This window comes from Oryctolagus cuniculus, chromosome 4 (assembly GCF_051225735.1).
Source record: "Oryctolagus cuniculus isolate XC-2025 breed Fujian yellow rabbit chromosome 4, ASM5122573v1, whole genome shotgun sequence".
Taxonomy (NCBI): domain Eukaryota; kingdom Metazoa; phylum Chordata; class Mammalia; order Lagomorpha; family Leporidae; genus Oryctolagus; species Oryctolagus cuniculus.
Window position 1 is genome coordinate 103,058,383 of NC_142870.1, and position 18,541 is coordinate 103,076,923.

General features: G+C 40.4%; 1 long non-coding RNA gene across 1 annotated transcript in view; it reads left to right on the plus strand.

Moving 5' to 3' along the window:
- The first annotated feature begins 1,867 nt into the window (after positions 1-1,867).
- LOC138849335 (uncharacterized) overlaps positions 1,868-18,541 on the plus strand; it is a 45,153-nt gene continuing 28,479 nt past the window's right edge. Inside the window, exon 1 of the long non-coding RNA XR_011388050.2 lies at positions 1,868-2,117. This is a non-coding gene — a long non-coding RNA (uncharacterized LOC138849335). The remainder of the gene's footprint in view (positions 2,118-18,541) is intronic.

Consider the following 18,541-nt stretch of genomic DNA (forward strand, 5'->3'; position numbering starts at 1 on the left):
TATCATTTGACCACATTCTGTAATGACCAAAAGCTGGAATTCACTATGAACATTTGGCTATGGTGACTACAGAGTCTATTCTCATACCATTCTCACATTCTTTCTCACAGGATGACAGCCTTTAATAAATAACTTTGCCTGGACTGAAAAGACTTATTCTAACACAGTTTCAAGGGCTGTATTGCTAGTGCTACCACTTACTTATGTTTTTTGTACTAACCAATCTTGACTTCAAACTCCAGGATCACTTAGACAATGTCGAAACTTGTATTTTCTTTAAGTTTACCCTATTTTAAGTATTAGAATTAATAGTTGTTCTTGGTGATGTGACCTTTTCTATTTTGAAGCTAAAAACATTTTTTACATGTGGTGACGATAAATTTTTTCTCTAAGAATAGCATTTGTTGTGAATTTTTTATAAACAATATAATAGATATATATTTTAGATAGTATGGAACGTTCAGAAATGTAGCTTACAAAAGTAAATATTCTCCTTGTGATTTACTATCTGTCTAGGATAGTAAATTCTCCTGGGCATTTCACAGGATAACCCTTGCCACGGCTGGCGCTGCGCCGATCCGAAGCCAGGAGCCAGGCACTTCCTCCTGGTCTCCCATGTGGGTGCAGGGCCCAAGCACTTGGGCCATCCTCCACTGCCTTCCCGGGCCACAGCAGAGAGCTGGACTGGAAGAGGAGCAACCGGGACAGAACTGGCACCCCAACTGGGACTAGAACCTGGGGTGCCGGCGCCGCAGGCGGAGGATTAGCCTAGTGAGCGTGGCACTGGCCAACATTGAGACACATCTTAACCAAACCTATTAAACATCCTCCAGGTAAGAATAGCTCAAAGATCATCACTCAAAGATTTATTGCTTAATATTAAATAGGTTGCATAATATAATCTAAAATGCTCTGAGTCAATACTTTCTGAAGGCTCAGAATTCTTCTATGATATAATAAGCAATCTCAATTATTTATAAATAACATTTTAATATATTAGGTTTTCTTACAGTGGGCCACAGCTTTTATAAGCAATATCCATACATTAATGTTTTTGGAGCTCAGTGTTATTATTAGTAATAAGAACAATGTTTAAAGCTCAAAGCAATAAGTAGAAAATGCTAGGCTGAATGTTAAAAGTGATTTATTTCAGTCCTTCAGATTCATTCAAGAACTTCAACAGAGTGAAGTAATTTCAGCCACATAAAATCCATTTCTGCATTTTAAAAATGTTTATTTTTAAGAAGAAGATCCACAGTTAGTATTACAAAAAGATGATTGTTGTTATTTAAGATTTTGGCTTAAATTCAGTTTGTCAAAATATTAACAGAATAGTAGCTCCATTCTATATTTTATGATACCATATTTTCACTTTTATATGATAGAATTATTTTTATTATAATACTTATGTATTAATTCTACATAATTTATTTTCAGCATGAAATGCTAAATAACATTCCAACTAATATTTTGCATTTCAGATTTGAGCTGATTATTTGTTTGTCTTTGACATAGAGGATTTAAAGATGCTATCATCAAATAACAACCGTAGAATTAAAAATTAAGACCCCACTTCCTTTAAATTCTTCTCACTTACTGTGTGGAATAGGGCATTTAATCGCAGTGCGTACACTTCCTAATTTCTAAATTAGGGTACCTCTCCTATTCCTATGTCATAGAAACTTCAAGTGTTAGTGGGTTCAGATAAGTTGCTCCCATGCTTTCTTTTCTGTGGCTCCAAGTGCTGCCTCCTCATCACCAGTCTTCAGAGTGTCCACGGGGTTTTGAAAGGAGGAGGACGACTCCCTGACACTCTGCCACCTTCCTGGTTACACTTTGTTGCCTGACCCCACCCTTCCACTGTTTGTAATGAACCGGATGAGGGCAGAGACAGTTGGCCTAGTAAGAATGTCCAGAGACTGGAGGAACGTGATAACAACAATGAGTGCCAGGAGCCCTGTGGGCATGAGGGACGCAGACAAGGGGGTGGGGGCATATGAGGAGGAATGTGGTGTGCCTGACAATAGCCTTTTCTGGACGGTGACACTTTGGGAGGAAAGTAGAAGAATTCTTTGCCTGGAAGTGGAGACCTCTACGAGGAGGTAATAATAACTGAGGTATGCAATAATCTGATCAATCCTCATAAATCTGTGGTCAGTATCTGATTTGTCAGAAAAGGAAAAGTTCTAATCAGTAGCTTTTCTGTGTTTACTGTGTACAATATTTGATTAACATTATAATGTAAAGTGTGGATACTCCATTGTAATGTGTTTCTTTCCTTCTCATGCCTAGAATGTCACTTACATCAATATTATATGTGTATATATGATATATATATAATTATATAGCTATATTATATATGAAAATGTGAAGAGTTGTTAATTCACTGACAATTATTAGACAGGGTGCTACAACTTGCTCTCCCTTTCTTTCCCTGATTCATGATGTATTTATCCTGGACGATGAGAAAGCCTGAGTGAGACATTGATGGTTGGGGGAAAATCTGCAGCCATCAAAGGGAAGGCGTGAGAGGGTACCTGTGCCCTGAAGTGGGCTGCTGAAGACTCATAAGTCTGGACAATGCCTCTTCCTTCTCAGAAGTGTAGGGAAAAGTCCCAGAATCTTTTTGAAAAAAGATTTATTTATGTGAAAGGCAGAGTGAAAGTGGGGACGGGGGAGAGAGAGTGTGAGAGCGAGAGTGAGAGAGAGAGAGAGATCTTCCTTTAGCTAGATCACTCCCCAAATGGCCACAACAGCCAAGTCTGGGCCAGGATGCAGCCAGGAACCAGAAACTTCATCTGGGTTTCCCACTGGGGTAGCAGGGGCCATCATCCTTTCCCTTCTCAGGCATGCTAGCAGGAAGCAGAATTTTCAACTTCAGCTGGCTTTCCCATATGGGATGCCAGCATCATAAACAGTGGCTTAATGTGCTGTGCTATAACAACATAACAGTGGCTTAATGTGCTTCCTACACCCACACCTGATCTTTTAAAGAGACTTCGAAGCAACAGTGATCCTCTAAAAATGTATGTGCCGGGGTAAGGAGGTGTAGCTTTGCAGAATTGCCTCTTAAGCAGTTTATTCTTACATTCTGAACCTCTGAACTGAACTGGCTGGAATAAACTCATTTTCTCCACCTCTTCCTGGTCCTACCTCATCCCAAGAAGAGTCCAGTGTGCCTATAATTCTGTCTGGAGTCGAGGTTTCCTTGTTCATCTCTACTGCAGCCTGACTCTAAAAGTTGGCATCTACCTGGGGTCTCACTGTGACTGTGAACGTGCATCTGTGTCAGTTCAGGTCCTCAGAGCATAAACACCAAGGTGGGATTAGATCATTGTTCCAGAGGTTTATCCGGTGAACACCTGGTGAGGATAAAGGCGAAGGGTCAGGAGAAGGGAAGAGGAGGAGTCAGACTGCAGTGCTGGTCCACTGCCTGTGAAAAGAGGAGGACTGGCTAAGAGCAACAGATGCTTGTGAAAGTTTCAAGCAGGCCAATGGCATCTGTCAGAGGAGTCCCATCTCGGTAGGCATTGCTGTTCTTGTAGCACTGTGTTCATTCCTTGGTTGGGAGCAGCCTGAGAAGTTGGAGTGTGATAGGGTGGTTCCACATGAGTGGAAGTTGGAGTCTGTCCATCAGCCATGCTTCCTGCAGCAGGTTCTCCAGAAAGCAGAGTGAGGACCTGTAGGTCTCCCATCCCCAACTGCAATGGGAACATTTTGGAGAGTCCACAGTCGAGCCTGGAGTTAAACAGGAGGCTTGGTGAGGACCATTGTTCCAGTATGGAAATGTGGATGCACAATTTGTTAGAGATGAACAAGTACCTATGCTTCTTGAGTCTCAGTTTCCTCCTCTAGAAAATGGAGTTAATAATAGAGTCAGCGTCACAGAGCAGGGTTGCTGTGTTGATTAAATGAGTACGTAACATGAAAGTTTTCAGTAAGTCTATTTGTTGTCCTGTCATTATTCTCTTACTGCCCTCTCATTTCAACCTGATCTACTTCTTTCAGTTAACCGAACTGACTTTAAAATTCTGTGTCCTGGGGTGGGCACCTGGTGCAGCAATTGAGCTGCTGATAGGAATGTCCACATCCTATAATGGAGTGCTTGGGGTTAAGTTCTAGCTCTGCTCACCATTCCAGTATCCTGTTAATTTGCATCTTGAGAGTTTGCTGGTGAGGGTTTGAGTGTCTGGGTCCCTGCCTTACAGATGGGAAATCTGGAATGGATTCCTGGCTCCTGGCTTTGGTCTGGCGCAGCCTGAGTCATCCGGGGCATTTGTGGAGAAAACCAGCACATGGGGGATCTCTGTCTGTCTGTTTGTCACTGTCTTTCCACCATTAAAACAAATAAATAGGGGCTGATGTTGTGGTGTGGTGGCTTAAGCTGCCATTTGTAATACTGACATCCCATATGGGTGCCGGGTCGCTGGCCATCTGGTGAGTGAACCAGCTGATGGAAGATCTCTCTCTGTTTTTTCCTCTCTATGTAACTCAGCCTTTCAAATAAATAAAATAAATATTTAAAATAAATAAAAAATTTAAAAATTCTGTTTGAGTCTTTTCTCTTAGAGTACATGTTTAAATTTGACTCATTTAAACCCTATTGCTTTCTTTTGGTTCTTTTTTTTTCTTTTTTGTATCAGATTCAACCTCCTGATTCTTAGTTTCCCATCACCTAAAGACCCATCCCCCTCTGTTGTTTTAAAAATCTTTTTTATGCCCAACTTTATTTGTACTCATCAAGCAGAACATTTTAGCAATGAATGCCTGTTTGCACTGAATTATATATTCCATTACCTCCCAAATTCTGGCATCCATCTGCAAATGAGAAATTTCTCCCCTCGTCTTTTTATTGGATCCCAGTTGATGCTCATGTTACAGAGAGTTTGTATCTAACTTTTCAAGTCTACTGTGGGTTAAAAGACTTTATTTTTTTCTTAAAGATTTATTTATTTATTTTGAAAGTCAGCGTTGAACACACACACACACACACACACACAGAGTGAGAGAGAGAGATTTTCCACCTGCTGGCTCAGTCCCCAGCTGGCTACAACAACCAGGGCTGGTTCAGGAGCCAGAGCTGCTTCCAGATATCCCATGTAGTTGGCAGGGGCTCAAGCACTTCAGCCATCTTTACTGCTTTCCCAGGCACATTAGCAGGGAGCAGAGCAGCCAGGACTTGAACTGGTACTCCTATATGGGATGCTGGTGTCACAGGCAGCAGCTTAACCTACTGTGCCATAACACTGGCCCCAATCACCTGTTATTAACAGTATTTGGTAGAGTACCTGGTGATATTTTGGATATTTAAAGTTGCATTAGAAAAAACATTAATTTTGCCTATGGTCATTTTTGCCTCAGAACTCTAATTGAAGACACTAAGTTCCTTGATTTATGGTAAATTGACTATTAAATCTTTGATATGTGGTTCATTATTTAGTTATCTAAGAAAACAATTTTTTTGTCTGATGATGTGAGGGAGAGTACTGGGAGACAAGACTATCAAGAAAGACAGGGTCATGTTGGGGAGAATCTTGAACTTGTACTTAGTTAAGAATGGAATGAGGAATTTACACAAATAATTTGTGTAAGGAAGTGAAATTACAGGAGTGTAATTTAGAAATGCTAGTGTCAGCACTTTGCAGGTAAAATGGAGTCATGACAGGGCATAAAAATGGCCAGAATTAGGGCAGAAGAAGCAAAGAAGGTAAAGGAAGCTAGCAATGTGAAAGGCTTTGTGGATAGAATTGAGAATGATCTTAAAGGAGAAACAAGAAAAGGAAAGTTATTCAATCTATCAGGGAAACTGATAATATTTATAGCAATAGAGGAAGTCAGTAGTAAGGATCTTTATGGGAGCATATTTTTGGTTTAGAAAAGCAGCAGAATGGTCTCTCAGAAAAACTGTAGCTATGAAATGGCCATCTTGGGTCTGAATTCCTGTATTTGGTTAGATGACCTCTAAGGGCCTCAGGGTCTACAACTATGGGGAAAAATAAGAATTTTTGATTCGAAGAGCTTTGGAATTCCTTCCAGTTCACCACTGTGAAATCTAGACTCATTTTTATTTTGAGGTTGCTCTATTATTTGGGTTCTGGAAGGAAGCCACATAAGGAAGAAATGAAATGACTCCTAAACTGAGTGTAAGACACTGACAATTGATGGCTGTTTCCAATCACAACAGAAAAGAGTGCATAGGGCTTTGGGGTTTGGGTTGCCTGATGTGAGACTTAATCTTCTACTAACTAATTGGTCTACACTCATAGGTTCTTCCTTTGTAGACTCACCTACTCTGCGGATTTTGCTTTATTCTGGCAGTGATCCCCAGTGTGGCATGTGATGATGGGGATGGCTGACAATGTGGCAATGCTGAGAGATCTCAGAGCTGTTGAGGAGACTTGGATGCAGGGAGCTTGTCAGGACTTGGCTGGATACGATTTCTGCATCCATTCTTCAGAGTAAGGAGAGCCATGGCAGCTAACGAGAATGAGCATGTGCTTCGGTGAGGAAACAGAGAGATGCGAGGACAAGATGGGCATGCATGGATTGTTGGTCAATCTCCTTTCTGGTGGCTGTCTGCTAAAGAGAATGGAGGGCAGAGTGAGTTGGTTGGAAAGCAGGTGCAGGGCTGACCTGGAGGCAGGACAGCAACGCTGGCAACACAGAATGGCTGGCTTATTTATTGTGCTACCAGGTGGCACAAGGTGCTCATAAGGTTGCTCATAAGGTTGCCACCGGGATCCAGCCCTGGAGAATAGGATCCTCTGTGGAGTGAGCGTCTCAGAAGAGGCAATAAATACTATTCCATCAATTCCTACCTGTGCTGACATTAGACTCATTTTCTAGAAAAGTCCCATCTTCCAATTTCATGAAATTGTGCTGCAAGGGAGCAAGTTAGGGGTTTTGCTTTTACTTTCTCATGGGAAGTGAGCTTCAATGTAATTGCTTTTTATTTTCATCACTGAGTAAAATACTACAAGGTCCCTAACTTCCTATAGGTGCCCAAGGCTTTCACATAGGCACTGCTTTTAATTCTAATCAATAGGAGAATAAACCCTGAAGAGTGTATTTAAGGTTTTGAACTGATTGCATCCCAAAATCAAGCAAAGAGTTTCCAGATGCTGCAATGTGCTGCATAAATTCAATAAAAATTGCCATGCTCATTAGCATCACTGCCTATTGTTATGGCCATGAACAAATTCTATCTTTCATTGCCCATTTTGCTTCAGTTCTTTGACTTAATGATCCCCATCCCAGAGAGAAACTCCATTAGCATTTGCAGATGTCAATGTAAATGTAGGAGGAAAATGCTTTAGGACATGAAATAATCAGGCAAGACCCTGGATATCTTGCTACTGGTAAAAAAATTTCAGAAGAAAAAATTAGTTTCCACTGGATGGATATATAATCCTAGAAAAATGCCAATTAAGGCTTTAGTTACTCATAATATATTAATTTGTTTATTCACTCTCTGCCTCATTCTGCAAAGAATCTGTGGAGACTTAGAACAAATGCACTTGCTATGAAATGACGAAAAGTAGAAGAGAGATAGAAAATCAGCATCAGGGAAAATAGAATAATATTATTTCGCAAATATAGCAAGTCTTCTTATTTGTCTCTGAGCTTCCTGCTAGACAGGAAGTTGATAGAGCTTTTGTTATTGGAACGTTTTAAGCATTTTCATGTATTCAGGGAAAAATTTTTTTTACTAACACCAAGATAATTTAATAAAAATACAAAGACACTACCTAAGGAATTTAGTAAATGGTCACTGAATGATACAATATATGATGGCCTAATATTTTTGTACTGATTGCAGTTACAAATACAGTATGTATGTTTCTCACAGTGATGTTAGTGGTGTAATAGTATGCAAGATCTCTCTGTCTCTCCAGCTCTGTAATTCTGCCTTTTAAACAAATAAATAAATCTTTAAAAAAAATGGCAGAATGCTTCAATTTTGAAGTTGTAATTATCTGGTACATTATTGGGTGTTCCTCTATTAGAATTTAACTGTTGTTTTTCTCATCATTGGACTAGGGTTATGGATTTTGGATCACAATGTTGAAATGTAGTTTTGTTACATCATTCAATGGTACATATAATGGCAGCTTAACCCACCCTGCCACAAAGCCATCTCCTCCAATTGTGGTTGTAATTGGCATTTCCCTGATGGCAAGTGAGCATTTGTCATAGGTTTTGTGGTAACATATTTAGTTTTCTAAGAAATATTTGTTCCTGGCACTGCTGCCTGTGATACCTTCACTCTATATGGGCACTGGTTTGTGTCCTGGCTGCTCTACTTCCCATCCAGCTTCCTGCAATGCACCTGGGAAAGCATGGCCCAAGTCCTTGGGCCCTTGCATCCATATGGGAGACCCTAATGTTGAACCTCCTGGCTCGTAGCTTCAGCCCTAGCCGTTGTGATCATTTGGGGAATGAACTGTCTGATGGAAGATCTCCTCTCTGTGCCTCCCTCTCTCTGTAACTCTGACTTTCAAATATATAAATAAATCTTTAAAAAAAGACTTATTCATTAAAAAAAGAAGTGTTTGTTTCAATCCTTTGTACATTTTTAAAATGGATTCTTTATTTTGTGGTCAATTTTTTGTGTTTTTAATATATTCTGGATATCAATCATTGTCAGATGAATAATTCGCAAATATTTTCACATTACATTGGTTGTTTCTTTACACTGTCAGTTGTTTCCATTGCTGTGCAAACTTTCTCAGTTTGAAATAATACCATTTGTCTAGTTTTGCATTTGTTGCCTGTAATTTTAGGGTTTTATAAAAAAAGAACCACTCTATAAATATGTCTCCAATTATTTCCAAATGTTTTCTTCCAGTAATTTTATTGCTTCAAGTCTTGCATTTAGTACTTTGATCCATTTTGAGTTGAGTTTTTTATAGGGTGACAGGTGGAGAGGAAATTTTTATCTTCTGCCTATAGGTAGCCAGTTTTCCCAGAACCATTTATTGAACAAACTGTCCTTTCTCCATAGTATACGTTGGCCCATTTGTATAGACTCAGCTTGCTATAGATGCATGGATTCATTTCTGGGCTTTCTATTCTGTGTGCTTGTTTTATTGCCAGAGCCATGCTGTTGTGGTTACTATAATTCTGTTGTATATTTTGAAGTCTGGTATTGTGTTTCCTCCAGCTTTGTTCTTTATGTTCACAATTTCATTGGGTATTCGGATTCTTTTAGTCTAGTTTTGGGATAGGCCCCTAATCTATGGGGAGCAAGTGCTCTCATTTATAAGGTTTAGGGCAAAGTTCCTCCCCTAACTTCACCTGCCTGCTAATAATGCACAGCACTGCTTGTGCTAGGGTGCTGGGTCACAAGGGTACTTTTCACTGCTGTAGCCTGTGCTCTGGGGGCTAGGGGTGGGGGAGACAATGTGAGTTCCTACTCTGGAGCAAGCTAACTAGCTTATTCCAGGTGGCTCCCCCGTGTGGGTGCAAACTTGTGACAACTCTGGATCCCTCCCGTAGCTAGCATTGCCAGTGTCTGGCATCTTTGGAAATGGGCTCCTGTTTACTTTGCAATGGAGATTGTTCTTGGCTGTGGGGCTGGGGTCATGGTTGCAAGGGTGTTGTTCCCCTCTTTTTACTGCCATCCAGGTCTCTGTGTTCTACGGGGTTCTCATGGTTACCTGGCTGAGCTCCAGTGTTCTCCCTCAGGCACACATGTTGAAATGCAGTTATTCACAGGTTATCTTCATTCTTCTCTGAAGGAGGAGTTAAATGCTGGGCACCTCCATTTTGCCATCTCGGAGTCTCCACTTCATTTGGAGCACCTCAGATAAAGGAGGTGCAGTCTGCTGCCCTGGAAGTGCATGAGAGAGTTGGACAAGAGAGAGGATACATTCCGGCCTCTTCTAGCTCAAGTTACTGTGGGTGTGGGTCCCGAAGTTCCCTTGTGCTCCAGTTCTTACCCCAGAGGCATGTGATGACAACTAGAGGACACACCTCCACACCAGGGCTTACATTGTAGGTGAGGAGTCCTGAAAAAAATGACTCTCTGTGTGACATTGCAGAGACACCTGTGGGGTCTCCCTGGCCTTCTGAAAGGATACAGAAAAACCTTCACTCCTGAGAATGATTCTGGGTTCTTATTCTGACTCTTTGTAATGTAAATAAATCTCTCTAGCAAAAGGTAACTATTGGTTCCATTTTTTGGAACAGGGACATCCTTCTGGCTCTAGGTCTCAGCCCTCCTTGAAATGAAAAGTTACAGTCTCCCAGAGGTAGAGCTCCTTGGGTTTCTATCTAATCAGTCTACTGGATCCAGCAAAGTGCTTGCTTTATCTCAGGTTCCAGGTTCAATACATTTGCTCAAAAACCCCAAAACTCTGTACAAATGTGAAAATATTTAGTCTATAGCTCCTTATACAGATGAGGAAAGTGAGGTACAGACAGGCTAAAATTTGGCAAAAGTTGCAAGTATTAAGGTGGGATTTCAATTGAAATATCCAAAGCTCGTGTTTCTTCCGTCAGTGGTTTTCTTCCAGAAAACATTTTCTTGTCCCTCAGGTAACCTCAGATATTTCAAGAACGTACTTGTCCTTTGACCTCCTTCTTTTGTTCACAGTCTTTTCTTGGTCTGTGCACCTCATATTTCTTCATTAGTTCTGCAGAGTTTTGCTTTTTATTGAACTCTGATATGTTTTCAGTAGTGACTTTGCATATTTCCTTGGAGTTTTGGTGCATCTCTTTAATATACCATGCTGCCATGCTTTCTAGAACTCACTAAGGTGTGGAATAGAGATCTTAGGAAAGATTAGGAGATACCAAAACCATTATTGCTGTCTCTGTTTAATGTGGATAAACAGCCCAACTTCAGTTTTAAAACATACCAGCAGTTTTCCACATGTATTTCTTTCTCGAAATCTCAATACATTTCATGCTTATTCCAACTTAATATTGGTATTCTTGTTCCTCTGAATGGTTTGTATTTATGTAACAGTAATGTTCAAGGTCAGGGTGTGAGGCCATAAATAGTTATTCTTAAGAGTGTAAAAAACTTCAATGGCATTTCCCATAATGAAGTACAAGACTGACTCTGTGGCTGACATTTTGACTAGTGCAATCTCTCCTCTCCTGCTGCTGTATAGGGGACTCAGGGAGCCTCTGCAATGTCATGAAATTTTTAACACTGCTTTAGAGGCTTTTGCACATTTCAGTTATGACTTGTATTCTGCACCACCATTGAATTCCTGACAATTACCTGATCTTGATGATTCCTGATTAACTGTGATCTGTTTTTCTTTGCTTTCAAGAATGGGGTGATAATTCAGACTCCCTTTACAGCATAAAACAGGGCTTTGAACAGCTATTGTAAATGTTCACCTGCATGCTTAATTTCCTGTGGTCACAGCATTAGAATAAAATCTCAAGAGGAAGTAACTCACCAGTCGTGGTGTAGCTGGTTCATGGAGAGTTCTTTGTCACAGGACATGAATATAGACCTGTAACTGGGGGAGTCTCTCTTTCTATAGGTGAGAGCAGGCCATAGTGGATCAGGAAGTCTTTTCAAACAGTACCTAGGCTTCCTGCAGTGACAAAGCCCTCTGGTTAGCTGCGGTGTCCATGGTGCCCGTAGCTAACACAGTTTCACTCTTTGGATCTCAGCTGTTTAGAGGACTACGTGAAGCTTTTACCCCAAGGAATCTGCAATCGTTGAACACAATGGCATTGTTGCTTTTGCTGCTGCTTCCAGTGGCTGCTGTGCTGATGGACACCTGCCTATTGTGCCTTCAATGTAGTATACTCAACACTGTTCTGACAGTGGGTGAATTGTTCGTTATTCATTTGGTTTCTGTGCCTTCCTTTTGCTAAAATTGTGACTACGCTTCATTGCCAACCTACAGTAAGGTGATCATCAATGATAACGGCTTATTTCAGATACAACTTCAGAAATCTATTTAACTAATCCTACTTTATTTGAAAATCTCATGGTTGTTGATGGTATATGATACATATGAATGGTTTTCCCAATAGAAGATCATGCACAGAAATAAAGTTAAACATGAAATGTGTCGTTTATATAGAAGAATGATTCCTTGACTATGAAAGTATATTCCTTCTTCTTGAAAGTTAAATAGAATGGCAGGAATAGATTCAGTTTAAGGAAAATGACTTACCTTGCTCACATAATTGATAATAACTCACTGCTTTAATTTAGCTTATCAGCCTGAGAAGGCTTTGCCAGTATTTTCATTTGTTTAGGGAAGGATAACAGCTGCTTCCTCATTATTTATATAGTCATTTGTTCATTCATTCATTATCAGTCAGCAAGTTCCAAGTGTTAATACACTAGGCAGGAATTGTTTTACCCAGTCCACAAAGAATTTGGATGCATGGATCTTGAATGTAGTCTATCTCATTTTACTGGAATAAATGGATGAATAAATGAATGACTTTTCCACTTGATCTTTCTGGTAATTGGTAGTTTGAATATTCAGAGAGGAGAAATGTTGGCGTGCTACTTTTGGATGAGCAGATCAGAACTCCTACATAGGATGGTAGCAACTTCCATCTACAGCATAAGAAATGATAATAATAGTAGTAATAGAAATGCCAATAATAAATGTAGAAACAATATTACAAGCCAGAGTTCTGTATAAGAGAACATTTCATTTTTCAGAGCTGCAAATTCCTACATTTAGAAAGCCAAAGCTGTCACTTCCTCATCTGCTGCAAACTTCACGATTCTTTCTTAGGATATACCCAAAGAAATATTCTTCATTGTTCCTGGTGTCTCCACAATTTTTATATTCTTATTTTGGTCTACTGTAACTAGGAGAAGAAAATGATGTATTTTGGTTGTGCTAGCGGCTTACCTGTCACATTTGTACAAATAGACCATGTAGAATGTAAGGTTCAATTTCTTGTGGGAACCTCTTATGGGCAAGACACTCTGTTGTGTTCTCTGGGGGAATGCCAAGATGGACAAGACAGGGAAATAAAGAATGTGTACAGATAACCTAATGCAAGACAACATGACTAATGCTTTGAGAGAAGGACTAAACAAGACCTGCTGTCACCCTGAAGAGAGGATATTTATTCTTGTGCTTATCGGGGAAGGATTTATGAAAAAGGAGACCTGAAACTTGAGAATCTTTAGAGCTTAGGTAGTTAGAAATCAAAGTGGAGGCAATTCAGGGCAGGGCAAACCTTATTATCAAAGATCATTTGTTCATTTGGTAAGCAAACATTTATTGGCCACTTAGAGTACATAGTTACAGTCCACAACAAATTTGTAATTTATTTGAGAAGATAGACATTTATCTAACAAAACCCATGAAATGTGATAAATTTGGTAAGAGTAGTATGTAGTAAGGGCAATGGAAGTGCAGAGAAAGCAGCAATTTATTCTGACTAGAAGAGGGAGGAGATTATATTTGATCTGCCTAGGGGGGTAAAAGGGAATTTTGTGGGCGGCAAGAGAAGGATTGGCATTTCAGAGAGAGGAAAGATCATGGACACTTGTCCAAACCAATGTTTCTCAAGATGTGTTTCTTGGGCATCCTTGGACCTGGACACTTGGTACACTTATAAATGCCAGTTCCTAGTCCCAACCCAAATGACTCGGTTATAATCTTCCTGAATCTAACCCAGCCTTTGTTTTTTCAACATGTTTCTGACCTTGGAAAAGTTGAACACTGCTTATCCATGGGTAATGTGAAGCGGCTCATTTGGGGAGTGAAGTTTGTCAACTTAAGATGTGTCTGAATACCAGAGTGACAGAAATGGGAAATAAACAGTGCCACTTACTTGTAGTGTGTCAGGAGTGGTGAGTGATAAATTTAGAAAGGTGGTTTGTACCAAATCATGAAGGGACTTGAACAACTTGACTGTTTCTCACACAATGAGGTGACCTTGAAGTTTTGTAAGTAGGTGAGTGAAGTTTATAAACCCCCCCAAATTTCCAAAGTTACCACCATGACTTTTATTTATTTATTTATTTTATTTTTTTTAAAGGCAGAGTGGACAGTGAGAGAGAGAGAGACAGAGAGAAAGGTCTTCCTTTTCTGTTGGTTCACCCCTCAGCGGCCGCTGCAGCCGGTACACTGTGCTGATCTGAAGCCAGGAACCAGGTGCTTCTGGTCTCCCATGTGGGTGCAGGGCCCAAGGACTTGGGCCATCCTCCACTGCACTCCTGGGCCACAGCAGAGAGCTGGAATGGAAGAGGAGAAACTGGGACAGAATCCGGCGCCCCGACTGGGACTAGAATCTGGTGTGCTGGCGACCCAAGCGGAGGATTAGCCTAGTGAGCTGCGGCGCCAGCCACCATGACTTTTAAATAGTAAATAAGTCACACATAGCTACTGACTGATTGCTTTTTCTCACTTATAAATATTCCAGTTTTCAGAAAATATTTAAAGAGAATCCAAATTTAGTGTCTTCTGACACTTTGGTCATTTTTGACTTTGGATGCTACCAATAAACATGTTATGGATCCTGTTTGTAATCTGTACTTAGCAACTGCCTGTGGTTGTTTACAATGCAGTCTGAATACACATGGGTTGTATTAATTTTCAGATTTTCTGAGATAATTTTCAATTGCCTTGGTCATAATATGGAGGTAATGGAGCAAATTGGCCTATAAGTGAGGAGAGGGATCCACTTGGTATAATCTAGTCTTTACCATGTGGGAGAGTTCATGCTACACTGGTAGTCTTGAATCCAGGGACTTTAGGCTGGTGGTAGTTTTGGTCTTCAAAACGTTCTGTGAACTTCTTCCTCTATGACCTGTGTGCCATTTTTCTCTTGAAGTCATTGAAATGTCCCAAACTGTTACTATGTGCCCTTGCCCATCTTCCATCCCACATTCTCCTCTGGAAATCATCCTTACCTTTTGTAGAGAAGAGCTATTTCTTACTTCAAATATGCCATGGAGTGACCCCCATCTCAGGGGTTGGAGCTGTAGCGGAACAGACAAGAAAGATGGATCAGCAGCCTGAATACTTGGGTATCCATCCAAGAGTCAATGCAGTTAACCAGGTATGCATTTTTCTGCATCTCAACCATATGAAGTTTAATCTCTGTACAACCTAAAGAGTGACAACGACTCTGTAAAATCTGTTAAGTCTGAGCTGCGGGTTGAGAAGGCAGTATAGGAATCTTTCTGTCCATTTTGGACACTTATCTCAAGAAGTTAGTATTTGGAATACTAACTGCGGGATAAAAGGTACTGTTGATATCAGTTAGGTCCATTGGTCAATAGTTGTAGATTGGTTCTGTTTGTTGATTTTCTGTCAAGTTGATCATTTATGAAACCCCCCAGTAGTACTGTAATGGAGTCTATGTCTCCTTTTAGATCCATGAACATTTTTTTAAAATACCTTGTTGTCCTGGTATTGGGTCCTGTTGAATTGATTGTTACATAGTGCCCTTCTTTGTCTCTTTTAAAGTTTTTGTGTTAAAGTCTATTCTGTCTGATATTAGGATGAGTACAGCAGCTCATTTTTGCTTTCCATTGGCATGAATATCTTTTGTCCATTCTTTCATCTTCAGTCTGCATTTATCTTTGTTGGTGATATGTGTTTCTTGTAGGCAGCAAATAGATAGATATTGTTTTTTAATTCATTCATCCATCCTATATGTTTTTTCCCCTCAAAGATTTCATAAGTACAGCTTTAGGAATTTAGCGATTCTTCCCACCATGCCTGCATGGGATGCGAATTTATGTATTTATTATTATTTAGTATTTAGTATTTATTTCTTGAATTTCTGTATTTTTAAGCATTTGTGGAAATATTTGTTGTTTTTCTTCTCTGATGTATCTCATCTTTGTACTATTACTCTGTGGCTTAGAGGAGTGTCTGCTTTTTCAGTGAATACCTAGAGGTGTGTTCTGGGTGTGGCCAGGGAGCTCTGACCAGTGCTTCAGGTTGGACGAGTATCCTGTGTGACAGTCACTTTGGATGTGGTAGATCTCTTCTATTGTCAGCAAGGGGGAGGGTATGATCACTTCTCTGTGTGTAATCACAGCTTCACCTTATATCTTCCAAGGTGATTATTACCCGGCTGTTAGTTCACAGTGGGTGCAACACTGTGTACACCCATGCTGTGTATGAACTGCATAAAATATCTTTGCAGCTCTCAGTGTAAGCATGGGTATCTTTGGAGTGACCCACCACAGGCAATCAGAGAGCTTTGGATCTCTGTTGTTGGACATAATGATTACACGATGACCCAGCTACACTCTGACTTAACATGCAGTCATAGAGTTCCCACAGTCGCAGCATACAAGGTTCTTGTAGTCACAGGTTGCAGATCTGTTTTGCACCCCTAGCCTGTCCCATCCACATAGAGAGATGAGATGGTCCCATGCCAACTACCTATGGATGTTCCACCTTGAAGTCTGAGCCCCAGATCCTGTGATATGTTGAGAGGATGGGGCACATCCTACGTGTATGCCCAGCCCCCTGTTAACCCTCCCAACCAGACCCAAAGTCAGTGTGGGATGCTGATTTTTCCCTTTGGTAAAACCCCCTGATAACATGTGCTCAAGAGCCACCACAGCCTGTTGCCAGGTGCCCTCAGGGAGGAATGGAGAGAAAGAAGCATGCTTTTCTTTCACTGGATTAGGTGGGTGCCTTGTGCCACATTAGTGCTCCAGGATGGACTCCAAGACAGTGTGATCCATAAAGCTCTCCCCATGGCAATATCACCAGTGGCATAAACTGCCAGTCTCCTGTTGCCCTGCTCTCCAAAGCTGGCATATCCTCACAGCTGTTGGTTGTGAGGGATATGTGTGTGGTGTCCACGTACATTGCTGCATTGATCCACCATGACCCTAATCCTTCTGTAAAGTTTCCCCTTCAAATTTCTCCCCAACTCTCCCCTGTGAATGATCTTTCTCTGCTTTTTTCTCTGTTGTTTTCTCCTTGTTTAAAGTAGTACATCTTTTCCCTATTCAGGCATCTTGGAATCTCTGGCACAAATCAATTTACTAAGAACATTTACATATTTGATAATCACAATAGTGTCTCACAAACTTTCAAGGGATCAGATAGTATCCCTATTTTAAGTTCGAAAAAAGAGAAACTCAGAAAAGTCAAGTGACTTCTCCAGGATCACACAGGTAAAAACTGCCTATCAATGCCTGGAAATTAGGAAGTCTGATTTTAAATCCACTCTTTTTCTACCACATAGGCCTGCAAATTAAAGTAAAGCACATTGCTGGTCAACGTGGGGAGACAATAGTCTTGGTATTTGGTGCTTTATCAGAATTTAGGCATATTTGGTCATTATCCTTCAGAGGATATTTCATATGATCCAAAGAGGATAGTTGGGAATCTGAGAACACAGTCATAGAGAAAAATCATTTACCACTTTCTCACATTAGATGAAGAACGTGGTCCTGGACTGGTAGGGTGAAGCAATTTGGCCAAGGCCAGATAGTTGATTAGAGACAAAACCAGTGCAGGAACCCTGACATTTGGCTCCTAATTCAAAAGTCTCTCTAGGTCATCTTAAAGTTTCTTACTATTGATGAGGTAGCCTAAGACTACAAAATCAAGTGTGTTATTTAACATTATCAATAAACAATAAAATTAGTGGGTTCATGAGAAAGTCTGTCTTTCCCTTTAGTAATAAGGAAAATTTTCCTCTAAGACATTTAGTCCTAAAGGCTCAAAACTATTTACAAAAGAGACAACTATATAGTTACTTGCTTTGTTAATAAGGACTGTGACATTGAGACATCCTGAAGAGGAAACACTATTTCTTTGAATATTCAGACTAAACTGGCTAATTATTGATTCATATTTGCTTACAGTAAAATGTAATACTGATTTGAGTTCCATCTGAACACATGTCACGTTGGCACAGTTCAAAGATATGAACTGTAATCCAGGAAAGAGAATACCAAATCAAATCCTGGTTGTGTCACTTATTCTTTTGTGACTTTAGGTCACAAAATAGGGATGTTGCCACAGCTGTCCTGCCTACTTTATGAAGTCATCCAAAGGAGCTCATACAATATTAATATTATATATTATAATGAGTGTGAAAGGCTGCCCTTTGTGAATTCCAGTTGTAACAAGTGATTGTTCTGAAATTCCATTTTGCTATTTACTAGAGTGAATGGAAAAGAAAAAAAGCAAAAGCTTTCCTATGCCCAAGCTTCCTGTCCATGTTTATTTCTGTGTGCTAAGGTAGTTTATATACACTGCATATAATTCGTTTTTTAAAAAAGCTTTATTTATTTATTTGAAAGACAGAGTTACAGAGAGGCAGAGGCAGAGAGAAAGAGAAGTTTTCTATTCTCTGGTTCACTCCTCAAATAGTTGCAATGGCCAGAGCTGGACTGATCTGAAGCTAGGAGGCAGGAGCTTCTTCTGGGTCTCCCAGGCAAGTGCAGGGGCCCAAGCACTTGGGCCATCCTCTACTGCTTTCCCAGCTCATAGCAGAGAGCTGCATCTGAAGTGGAGCAACTGGAACTTGAACCAGTGCCCATATGGGATGCTGGCACTGCAGGTGGTAGCATTACCTGCTATGCCATAGTGCCTGCCCCTAATTCTTA